Raw genomic sequence first — 13,598 nt, 5'->3', positions numbered from 1 at the left:
ATGGCATCCAATACCGGAGCTATCAGGGTCAACCTCAAACATACATCTCGTAATGGAGTGCTCTCCGCCCTGCGGCTCAACGCATCGGCCACCACGTTGGCCTTGCCCGGGTGGTACAGGATCTCACAATCATAATCCTTGACCACATCTAACCACCTCCTCTGACGCATGTTTAGATTGGGCTGATCCATCAAGTACTTCAGGCTCTTATGGTCCGTGTATATCGTACACCGAACCCCATATAAGTAGTGGCGCCAAATCTTGAGGGCGAACACTACTGCCCCCAACTCTAGATCATGCGTGGGATATCTCGTCTCATGAGGCTTCAGCTGCCTCGATGCATATGCTATCACATGACCCCTCTGCATCAACACCGCACCCAACCCCAAAATCGATGCATCACAATATACTACAAAATCCTCCATCCCTTCCGGGAGAGCTAATACCGGGGCTTCGCACAGCCTCTGGCGAAGTGTCTCAAAGGAGGTCTGCTGCTCGGGACCCCATGAGAATGCAACACCCTTCCGGGTCAACCTGGTGAGCGGCACTGCGATCTTGGAGAAATCCTTGATAAATCTCCAATAATACCCTGCTAATCCAAGGAAGCTCCTGATCTCCGAGGGTGACTTTGGCACCTCCCAACCCATCACCGCCTCAACCTTGGCCGGATCGACCAGAATCCCTTCCTGGTTAACGAGATGTCCTAGGAACTGGACCTCCCGTAACCAGAAATCACACTTGGAGAACTTTGCATAAAGCTTCTCCGATCTCAGTACCCCAAGGACCTCCCTCAAATGTTCCTCATGCTGCTCCCTAGATCTCGAATACACCAGAATATCATCGATAAATACAATCACCGACCGATCCAACATCGGCCTACATACCCTGTTCATGAGATCCATGAACACTGCCGGGGCATTGGTGAGCTCGAAAGGCATCACCACAAACTCATAATGCCCATAACGCGTCCTGAACGCTGTCTTCTGGACGTCCTCATCTCGCACTCTCACCTGATGATATCCCGACCTCAAATCGATCTTGGAAAACCAAGAGGCTCCCTGCAACTGATCAAATAAATCGTCGATCCTCGGCAACGGGTAACGGTTCTTGACCGTCAGCTTGTTCAACTCCCGGTAATCAATACACATCCGGTGTGAACCATCCTTCTTCTTGACAAACAGAATAGGTGCTCCCCACGGCGAGCTGCTCGGCCGAATAAATCCCTTCCCCAGCAATTCCTGAAGCTGTGAGGATAACTCTTGCATCTCTGGAGGTGCAAGACGATAAGGCACCTTAGCTATAGGCGCAGCCCCTGGGACCAAATCAATACCAAACTCTACTTGCCTCACAGGAGGTACTCCCGGCAGCTCCTCGGGAAAGACATCTGGAAACTCACATACCACCGGTACCTCCCCAACTGAACTCGGTCTCTCGGAAGTCGCTCGCGTATCCATCACATACGCCACAAAACCCTTACAGCCCTGCTGTAGACACTGTCTCGCCCTGGCGGCCGAACAAAAGGCTGATCCCGAACGGGTACCCTCACCGTACACCGAAAGAACTCCCCCACTAGGGTCTCGTATAGTCACCAGCTGACGCTCACAGTCGATAATCGCGCCGAATCGGCTCAACCAGTCCATGCCCACAATGACACAAACATCGCCCATCGCAATAGGAATCAGATCAATCGGAAACTCAACCCCGAAGATCACTAACACACATCCCCGGAAAACCTCTGTGGCACAAATCACTCTATCATCAGCTATGGAGACTCTCAGAGGCCGACTCAGTGCCTCACGACTAGCACTGATATGCTGGCTAAAGGCCAAAGATACAAAAGACCGACTCGCACCCGAGTCAAATAACACTAAAGCAGGTACGGAATTCACAAGAAAAGTACCTACACATAACATAATATAAGCACAACATCATATATTAAAATAAATACACGAAAGGAAACATACCAGCCACAACATCGGGCGCGGCGCGGACCTCCTCCGCAGTCAACTGGAAAGCTCTCCCTCGAGCTCTCGGCGTCTCGGCCTTCACAGGCCGACTCTCTGTAACTCTGGTGGCGGCAGGAGCAGACCCCTGAGATGCTCCGCGCAACTGCGGACACTCGGCCTTCCGGTGTCCAGTCTGGTTGCAGTGAAAGCACACTGCAAACCCCTTGGGGCAGTCCTTGGCCATGTGCCCCTCCTTGCCACATTTGTAGCAAGACCCTGCTCGGCAGACTCCGTCATGACCCTTGCCGCACTTTCCGCAAGTGCGGCCCTTCTGGCTCCCTGGTCGGGGATCAGCAGGCTTGGCCCGCTTGGCGGCCGGCTGCGACAATGCCGGTCGCCGATCCCTCCCCTGAGACTCCGCCTCCTCCCTGGCCTGAGTCTCAAGCTCAATCTCCCTCTTCCGGGCATTTGCCTGAAGCTCGGCAAATGTCCGGTACGAGGAGTTCGCAGCGAACTCCCGAATATTCCTCCTCAAGATGCTCAAGTAGCGGCTCATACGTGCCTGCTCAGTGGACACGTGCTCAGGGCAGAACATCGCCCTCTCGTGGAACATCCTCGTGATCGCTGTAACAGACTCAGTACCCTGCTTGAGGGTCAGAAACTCCTGTGCTAAACGCTCCCTCTCCACCTGGGGAACGTACTCATCTCGAAACATAGTGGTGAACCTCTCCCAGGTCACCGCAGAAAGCTCAGCAGGCGAATAATGCGCTGTCACAAACTTCCACCAGTCCTTCGCTCCCAAGCGAAGCTAGTTCAGCGCGAACCGTACCTTCAAATGCTCAGGAGACGAGCAAGTGAAGAAACACCCCTCTATATCAGATATCCACCTCATGGCTGCCACCGGATCCTGAGTACCATCAAACTCCGGTGGTTTCGTGTTGCTGAACTCACGGAACAGCAACGCATCCCCACCCTGCGGCCTCGCAGCAGCAATCGCTGCGGTAGCCGCTGCAGCAGCAGCCTCAGAAAGAGCGGCATAGCGCTCATCAAACGTCTCAATCAAGGTGGTCTTTATAGACCCAAACATCTCTGGTATCTCTGCCCTGATGGCCGCAGCCACCTCCTCCTGAATGATCCGGCGGATCTCCTCCTCACTGGTACCACTGCTCTCGGGCATCAAACGTGTCCTCACCATGATCTACCTCTGAAATACAACATACAATAAATTAGAATCCACACGAGTATGCTCACACTCGACAACTCTTTCCTCCTTGATTCTTGGCATTCCAAAGATTCTGACTTGGGCTGCACACCGCTCCGGTGCTTCCAGTAGTACGGGCCCAATACTACTGTCCGCACCGCACCAGAATACACTCCAAATCCTTCCCTTTGGATCCCAGGTCTCAAGTACTTTATCATGCATAGACTACTCTCTAATAGATCTCTCATAAGCTCCTTGCTGCTACCTACTCACTCTCAAGCATCTCATAGCAGCTCACCTCTCCCTAGGCTAAGGCATCACACATCAGGCCACCCTAGTCCTAATAGCAATACCTAGCCTACTCTAGCATGCGGATACATCATATCAATATGAATATCACATAATATAAAAAGGTATTTTGGGAAATCACCGTTCGGGCGCTGACTGATCGTACACACCTCTCTTGCTCTGCGTTTTTCGAAATTCTTTTACTCTTTTTGGAAAATACATCTCAAATCCTCAGTTTGAGTTCAAATACGCCCGAAGGTGTACTCGAATCCCTCAAACCAAGGCTCTGATACCAACTTGTAACACCGAAAATTTTAAAATTTATTTTTCACAATTTATAAAAACATTTCTCTTTTAATTTAATAAAACATCAATTTCAAATTCCAATATGTATCATACAAATCCCAAGATCACATAATTATATCAAATTCCTCCACGTGTGTACAGATCAAGCCGGCGCCTTCCCACGGTCATCGCTAGTACCTGAAACAACAACACTAACACTGTAAGCACAAAGCTTAGTGAGTTCCCCAAAATACCACACATAAAACACATAATAGCCACTCGAGGCCATAACTCTATGGGTCCGTGCACCCAACTCTGTGAACCCTCAGGTTCTAACTCTGTGAACCTTCCGGTTCCAACTCTATAAACATGCACAGCATAGATCACATAGAAATAATGCAGTACAACACATAACATACATACACTAACACATAACTCTGATTACCGACTCATGGTAAAGTATAGTGAGAAGACTCACCTCGCGTGTCTCGGTATCTCACGATCCCTGGAAATCCCTCGTGCTCGATCCTCCGAGCTCTAATCCTCCTATAACATCACAAGACTCTAATTAACACTTTTATCTCTAGGGTTGACTATCCCCAAGAAGTCAACACAGGTCAACGGTCAACGGTCAACGGTCAACTTTGACCGGACTCGGCGAGTGCATGCGGCAACTCGGCGAGTCTAGACGTTCTCATCAACTCTCTAGGATTCCCTTTCTACACGTCGAGTACTCCCCCCTGACTCGACGAGTTCCACCTGGAAGAATCGCGGGACCACCCCGACTCAACTCGCCGAGTCTCAAGAACGACTCGGCGAGTCCCAGCTCGACTCAGACCACATGACAATCCTCTCTAACTCGCCCTGACTCACTGGGTCAACTCCTGACTCGTCTGGACCACTCACTGGCCGGTCCAAGGCAATCTTCAAGCTACTCACCGAGTCTGCTCATCGGACTCGGCGAGTCCATTCCATGCAATCACCCAAACTTGCTTCTAAGGTCAGATCTACTCCAACAATTCATAGATCTGGCCCTCCTAGACTGATTCATCACGTAAAGTTCTAGTCTTGATGCATGAACAACCTCTATATGACTAATTATGAAGAATCTTCAACAAATCTCACTACACAAGGTCATGGACTCCATTGTTCTCTATAAAGCTTGAAGAATGAGGCTCTCTGGACCTCTATGGATCCAGATCCGAAGTCTCATCACTAGCATGGGACTATTTGGCCATCAAATCAATTCAACAAAGCCACAAGAAACCCTAAAATCGATTATACTTCACAAAACAGGAGATGGGTCGAAATTATACCTTTAGATTGAAGGGTCAAGCTTCCAATCCACCAAATAGCAGTCCCCTTTGCCTCCTCTTGTCTAGAGCCTCCTTCTTCTTTGCTAAACAACACACAAATGCCAAGAAATGCCTTCTTTCACTCTCAAATCGCTCAAGCACTTTTAGGGTATCTCTCTAAGGACTGATGGATGCAAATGACGGCCATAAGGCCATTTAAATAGGTCCCAAACCCGAGAAATTAGGGTTTCATTAAACAGCGTGGACTCGCCGAGTCCATATCCTGGACTCGCCGAGTCCGAACGAATCCCGTGTCCAGAATCGCGACCCTACTCGGCGAGTCTGAGCTCCAACTCGCCGAGTCCCTTCTCAAAACTCAAAATATTAAGACAATAAAATACCTGGAGATCCGGGCTGTTACATATATTAGTCTTACCTCATAAATGCTCCCACAACTATGCAAATTGAGAATAACCAAGTTATACAAGGATTAAATATTCTAATATAGAACACAAGAATTATTTAATGAAAAACTATATCTAATATATCAAATCATTACAATATATGTTGCTTGTATTGTTCTAATATACAAATACTAAATTTGTATTATTTCCAATCACTTAGAAAAACAAGATCCTATAGCACCATCTTGGCTTTCGTGCTTTATCTAGTGAAGAAATTTAGTTAAGTAGATTCGATAAACTTGATGTGTATAAACTTTGCAAATACCAACATTTTCAGTTTTATATAAATAATTCATATATATATATATATATATATATATATATATATATATATATATATATATATATAGAGAGAGAGAGAGAGAGAGAGAGAGAGAGACAGAGAGAGAGAGAGAGAGAGAAAGAGAGAGAAAGAGAAAGAGAGAAAACCATTGAGAATGTATTAGATGCTTAAATATCACTTAGATACCAATACATGTGTAATGAGATTATTCATAGTCATAAATGAACTAAACATATAAATATGTTCATATGTGGATCCCCGAACAACAATATATAACTCTGATGTGTAACTGTAATTAAAATCTTCATGGAACCACTATCGATGTAACTTTCTCCTTCATTTAAAATGAGGTCACGCTCGATTCTGATTGAGAATCATATCAATCTATTTGGAAGTTTAGCATATGTGTAACAACTTAAAGATATAGTTCTTTCGAATACTCTACATATTAGGAATATTTCTCTAGTTCTCGCTAGTACTTTAGAATGTTTATATAAGTTATACCATGACTTATTCTAAGATTATATTCATATTTATTCAACATGCTCTAAGCATATGACATATCTAACCTTCACGCATAATCATGACATATATGATTAATCCAATTGCAACAACATATGGAATACATTCATATTATCTAGTTCAAAACATTGTACTAGGATTCTGTAGGATGCTCAAAATCATGTAATGTGTTATTGAGAAGATAAACTCTTTGAAAGTCTTATATCTTAAGCTCTTCAAGATCCCTGATAATTGAAGCAATTTTACTTAATCTTTTAAGTTGCCATAATCTATCTATATAGATCTTTATTCCAAGAAATATTATGTTGACTACATATAAGACTGGGAATGTTACTGCGCTCTCACTAGCTTTATAGAACATACAAGAGTCATCTTGATTTATAGTTAAACCACACTATGTAGTTATCTTATAAAAAAGAATATTCTTACGTTGAGATGTTAGCTTAAATATGAAAAGATTTCTATTCATGTTTGCTTTCTTCTTTGAAAAACTCAGTTACTATTTTATTCGTAATATATCGAGGAAGATTAATCATGCCAATATGTGATAATTACACATGAATGCATCTCTATGTTTCTTATTAGTTTCCGATTAAATATTGAATAGATTCAACAATGGTTGAAAAAACTTGCTTGTTTCAAACTATGATGCATTTATTTTATGGTTCTTTAGCTCTTTAGGTTCCATATTGCTCCCACTTTGAAAAGGATCTTTCAAAGCGTAATGTCTTTAGGAATGAAAATCAATGCGATTATAGAAACTTAATCCTAAACAATCATTTAGGATAGTCTACATAAATGCAATTACTAGATACTAGAGTGATTCAATCTTATTGTCTAACATAAGCTCCATAACTATATACCGCTTAGATAAGGATTGAGCATTCCATTATTAGTCTAATGAAAGTATTTGATCTACTTGTTTGGTTGGAAACATATATATTCAATATATATTAATTACAGTGAGAAAAACTCTAAAAAATTATAAAGTAAATAGTTCTTTAAAACATTATATATCAGACCGTAAGGCCTATGTTATCCTATTAAAAATAAATTACTATCGACATTTGGCCAGTGGCTAGGGGACGCTATCCCACTAGAGAATACGAAAGCTACCTTGAGCATCATAAGAAAAATCCAAGTGATGAGGTGATCCTGTGCCACAAGAATTGTGCAAATGGCGAGTTAGTGTTTTTGACAGAATCAGTTGTAAATCAATTCCACAACTCTCAAGATGTTCGAAGTAGAATTAGTTTATAAAAATTATTTTCTTTATCACAACGAAAGGTTAATGATGGTCTCATTAAGTTGTATTTCAATCTTCAGTATGAAATTTTTTCAAGAAAATCAAAGTTGCAACAATAACGAATAAAAGTCGTCAGTGATAGTGGTCTAGCATCTATCCCAAATCTATCATGGATTGATAAAGACACTTGTGAATCATCTTTCCGTATGAATATGATTCACATATATCTAATGAATCAAGCTCATTTGCCTTCAAAAATTCTACCATTTTGAAGTTGGTATATGTGTTTCTTATTTATATAGTCATGATGATTATGACATAGATAAGTTTGAACCAAAGATCATTTGATTTTCATGTGTTATCTTTAGAACTATTAATTTTATGAAAAAACATATAAGATTTACTTTATAAATGATATTATGAGAAAATATTCTTTACATAGAATACATCATTTCATAAAATGAATGTAAACATCCATTAAAATGTAAGTAAATCTAGATTTATTGATAAATTTCAATTGTTACATGTTCCTATAAGAGTAGTTACAAAACATTTATTGTTTCAAATATAACAACACTTGTTATATCTTCAACACGAAATACCATTCACCTATAATCAGTTGATTATTGCTTTCAAAACATCAGCTCATAATATCAGTTAGTAGTGTCACATGAAGTATAACATACCCAAGTGAATGATATAAAAATAAATAGTTCTATCATATAGATATATAAAGTCCTAATCATGCCATACTTCCTTAACTTCGTGAGATAAGAAGAGTGTTAGCACGCTGCCACACACGTATTAAACAAATAAATTTATCACTGCTTGGAATGTACTAAAAAGATATCACATGGAAACAGGGTCGAATCCTCAGGGACACAACCTAAAATTCAATGCCTTTTTGCATCAGGCACATCTAGCCAAGAAACATAATATAAAAGGGGGGTTTTAGTTATAAACTAAAAAACTAAAAATGCATTGATAATAAAGTAAACAAAAATGAATATAAAAAACGATTTTAGCTCTGCTACGACTTTCTTAATCATGCAATCAACCCAGATCTGGTTATTTGAGATGCGTTCTATCTAAGTTGGTACTGAGAAAAACTAACAAGATCTAGTAATTTCTCTTTTATCTTATTTAGTTAACCAAAAAAAGCTCTTCAATTAACCCTAACTTTTTACTGTCTAATCAAACAAGCTCATAATTATGATTACAAAAGTTGCAATATAATCTATGTAAAATTCCCAGCAATATCCAATACTTTTCATAGGATCGGAAGCGTAAAGATATGATTTTTATAGTTTATAATAAAGTCAAATCCCAATCAAGGAAACGATTTATTACTTGTTACTTTTACCAGTTGAAAAGAACAACTATGGATTCTATTAACTGATTAACTGGAATGATAAAACGCTAGCTAGGTGATCAGGCAAACAAGAATCAAAATAAACATTCATTAAGAACAAAACTGAAGAATCTAGATAGGAACACAAGTCTAAAACCAGATCTAATGATCAATCACATGAAAAGTACTTGTCTTTGCAAAACTAAAAATTAGGGTTTAGCCAGACATGGCAAAAATCCGATAAAAACAAATGAAAAGAGACATCAAACAACTAATCTTACTAATCCACTTGAAGGAGATGATCCACAGTCTTAAGATCTTTAGAAATTGCAAAAATCAGAGAAGAAACGCCTCCAAAATCGTATTTTCGTCGTCTACTACCACTGGGATCGCCAACTTAGGTTATTAGAATGCTATCAGGGTCTATTTATACGTCCAGTAGCAAAAATGACACGCATGCGATCGCATGGGGACAACCTACGATTGTAGGTTTTGAAGAAAACGCGTCTTGTGCCTTTTTAATGAAGTAGGATGCTATTTTGACACTTTTTGGCCAACCTGCGATTGCATGTACACAACCTACAATCACAGGTTTTCATTTTTTGCTTCTGGATGAATTTTTGGCACTAAAAAACCTCGAATCCAAGTTGCGACCTAGCCTGCGATCGCAAAAAGGCCCCATCTGATCACATAAAGGAAACCTGCAATCGCATGTTGTGCCTAAGAACTCCTAAATTTTGTCTAATTTTCATATCATTTTGAATCGCGTTAATTGGAGTTACGGTTCTCGAGATATGGGGAAAATACCGACAGGGGGTCAAAGCTGCCAGCAACATCCTTTAACTTTAGATTGCATATTCTATGTTCGTGTGATCAATTCAATTGAATGTTTCTTGACCAAAGAATCTTCCAAACATTCCTCATAATCCTTCATAAGTCCCAAGCTACATTTTAAGCTCCAAACGCACATCCAGCTGCTCCCAAAGCACTGCTCCAATCGAACTATCTGGAATTGACATAAAAACGTGAGCAATATGAGAATTCTAAAAAATATATGAGTTGAACATTATTTAAATAAATGAAATGCAAATGTATACAATATGATACTAAATAATAATGAAAACTACCCTAAAATATGCGTAAAACGACATCTATCAAATCTCCCCAAGCTTAAACCTTACTTGTCCTTAAGTAAGAAAAAGAATAAAACATTATAAACAAATGGAAAGATGTGGATAACCTAAAAAGAAATTTAGAATAAAAAGAAAATAAAAACTTAAACTAAAATAATTCACTCTTTTTTTTGACACATGATCAGATTTCCAATTAAATAACTACCTGGACAACAGTCTCAATACTTTATATTAATGATTCATAATTTTCTTTAATAAGTTACACTAAGCTTGAGCCAATAATTTATACTTTGAATTAAATTTGTGAAAACAATGTATTTTAAAAAAAATAATTTCACGAAAATTCGTTTATGAAAACTTAGCTTGACCAACCCCTCCTTTTTTTCCGAACTCGTCCAGTAAACGCGATAAGCTCTGATATTGCCATATTTATACCTATTTTTAGGCAATATTTATGTACATTTTTGTATATAAGTTGATAATTTGTTTAGAATAATGGTACTTATGAGTTTAAATGTTATTTGCAGCCAATAAGAAGACATCTTGAAGAAAAGGGACTAAAAACGTTAAATAAAGAAACTTTGGGAGTTAAAAGATTAAAAGACAAGAAAATCAGGGAAAAGCGTTTTCACGTCGTGAGAACTAGAAGATTCACGACGTGAGCTTAAGTTCTAGAAGATATGTATGCGGGTGAAGGAATCCTTGCGGAGCACGGTTATCTTGTATTCACGACGTGAATATTTTATTGTTCACGACGTGAATTATTAAAATCAGGAAACTATATATATCCATTACCATTACTAATTGAAGAGACTTTTGGCAGAAGAAAGAGATTCCAGAAGGCGAATTTTAGAGGAAAAAGAGTTCTGGAAGTGGTTTTCAACATCAAAGAAGAGGAACTTCATAAATTGCTTTATAAACTTGGTACATTTATCATGTGTTTGATTATAGCTTTTGACTGTTTAGTTGTTAATATGTCCAGCTAAATCTAGCTGCTTCTGTTAGCTAGATGAAGCTGGAACTCATGGTTTGAATGCATTAGATTAGACTTTATCTGTTGGTCATATGCTTGTGTTGATTGATTTTACCTAGCATGTTTAGTTAATGATTTAATTGCTTTAAATTCTTGTTCTGTGTAGTTAGTGAACACAAATCTGCATGAATATGAATACCTAATAACAAAGTGAACACTAGTTTATTAGAGCTAAGATCAAACAAATCTTAGATAAGTAATTGAATCATTGAATTAAGGTGTGTTAGAGAACTCATATTATGAATCTAATTGTGTTTTGATTAATCAATCTTCATAGCTCCAATCTTACTTAATAATAGATTATGTGTTAACTATTGTGTGACCACACGTAGATTTACATGAATTGATTAATAATTAGTAGGTTTAGAACTAAAATGCTAATACTTCTTAAATTGGTAACCAACGGTAATAGTCTTGACTAATGTATAACCATTGAGTGAAAGTGGATTCGAACTAATAGAAGTATTTTGTTTATAGATTGAGTTTTTGTTAAAGAATTAAGTTTATCTAAACTTGAAAAATTAGATAAAAACCCTTTTAGCTTATTAACAATTTGATTAATTTACTAGTAAATATATAAATTAATAACACCGTTCCCTGTGATCGACACTCGACCTACCCAAGCTATACTGTAATCTGAGTAGGTACACTGCCTATAAGTGCATAGTTAGTCTAAGTTTGTTAGGTTATAAATATTAAAATTAGTGGGTACTTTCATTCACATCATGTTTTTAGCGCTGTTGCGGGGGAACGACCAATTTATTAGTTTATTTAGTTGCATTAGATTAATCGACCCTTTTATTGGGATAAAATGTGCAAAAAGTTAATTAGTTATTTATGTTTATTAGCTTAGTTTATTAGCATATTATTTTAGCAAAAATTTTTATTTTTGTTTTTGTCACATAATTGACGACGTGAGCTTTATAAATTAACGGCGTGAGAGCTGTGATTTTTAGTTTTTAGTATTTTCCTATTTTAGTTCAGTTTTATGTTTTTATTTTTTCGAGTTGCAGGAGTTCATGACCAGAGGTTCTACCACACCTTTGGTGCCACCAATTAAAGATCCAGAAGTTGCACTTCACAAAAAGATTGATAAGAAGACGCCATTGCAAGAACAAAAGTCAGCACTTTCAAGGAAGTCAGGAAAGAAGACAGGAGAGTCAAGTTCATCCTTAAAGAACAAGAGCAAGCTTGAAGACTTGGATCAAATACCCGTCCAAACCGAATCCGAATATGATACCGAGCCTGAATTTGAAGAACATATGAGCGAACCTGAGAACAAGCCAAGGAACGAGATGGCAGACATTGAAGAGATGTCCATGGGAGCTTACAAGAAGCGGATCCAAGAATATGTGGGTCCCAGTTTAGTCCAACCCGCAATACCTGCCACTGCCACATTCGAGCTGAAGGGGAACATCTTGACTGCACTGAAGGAAATCCCATTCTATGGGAAAGATCATGAGGATGCTTTTAAGCATCTAGATGAAGTCAATGACATTGCGGATTACTTCAATGTCCTAAATGTCAATAGAAACACCGTACTACTCAGGATGCTTCCCATTACTTTCAAGGGAGCTACTAAAGAGTGGTTAAATCACTTCCACCGGGTACAATCACCACTTGGGCTCAAATGCGTGAGCAACTTCTGGACCACTTTTGGCCACCATCCAAGATAGCTAAACTCAAGAAGGCAATAGCCAACTTTGAACAACAGCCGGGGAGTCATTATACGAAGCATGGGAGCGGTACAAGGGCTTGCTCAGAAATTGCCCTCAGCATGATCTTAATGTGCAACAAGAGATTTCGATTTTCTATGATGGGGTCAACGTTATGACAAGACAACTCCTTGACTCTCAAGGACCTTTGACAAAGAAAAATCCAAGGGAGGTCAAGGAGCTGATTGAAGAATTTGTGAAGCACTCTCGCGAATACCATAACCCTAGGCAAGATGGAATCAAAGGCGGTGGAGGGGCCCAAACTGAAGAAATAGCTGCCATGATGGCTATGCTAAATAATATGGACCGGAGGTTGACACAAATGGACCACTCAATTCATGCCATAAGAGTGGGTTGCGAGAGGTGTGGTGGTCCACACTTGACCAAGGACTGCAATTTAGATGAGTTTGGGAACAGAAAAGCTCCAGTGTGCTACTCAAGTGGGGACAAGTATGATGAAGACTGGAGGAAACCAAAGAAGGAGTGGCTGCCATATGAAGAGTATAAGAAGAAAAAAGAAGAAAAGTATAGGCAAACAAGTCGAGCCTTTACCAAAAGGAGCAGCCACTAGCTGAGAAGAAACCCGATCTAGAGACCATGTTGATGAAGTTTATGGAAGCTTCGGAAAAGAGACACGAGGCTACTGATTCTGCTAATAATGAACAAATAACTTTGGTAAAGAATCATCATGCATTGATGGTAGAACAACAGGCTTTAATAAAAAACCAACAAGCCTCCATCAATAATCTTGAAATACAACTTGGTCAACTAGCCACTCTTGTTCATGAGAAGCTGTCCTCGAAAAATCCCGAAATGAAGACCCAATCTCATGTAAT

General features: G+C 39.6%; 1 non-coding gene across 1 annotated transcript; it reads right to left on the bottom strand.

The window, feature by feature from the left end:
• Window positions 1-12,725: 12,725 nt before the first annotated feature.
• Window positions 12,726-12,831, bottom strand: LOC111886683 (small nucleolar RNA R71). The gene has a single exon (XR_002848525.1). It is a non-coding gene; the product is annotated as a small nucleolar RNA R71 (small nucleolar RNA).
• Between the last annotated feature and the right edge of the window lie 767 nt (window positions 12,832-13,598).

Source organism: Lactuca sativa, chromosome 8 (genome assembly GCF_002870075.4).
Source record: "Lactuca sativa cultivar Salinas chromosome 8, Lsat_Salinas_v11, whole genome shotgun sequence".
NCBI classification, from domain to species: Eukaryota; Viridiplantae; Streptophyta; class Magnoliopsida; order Asterales; family Asteraceae; genus Lactuca; species Lactuca sativa.
The sequence above is the reverse complement of the archived record's forward strand: the minus strand, read 5'-3'. Positions and strand labels throughout refer to the sequence as shown.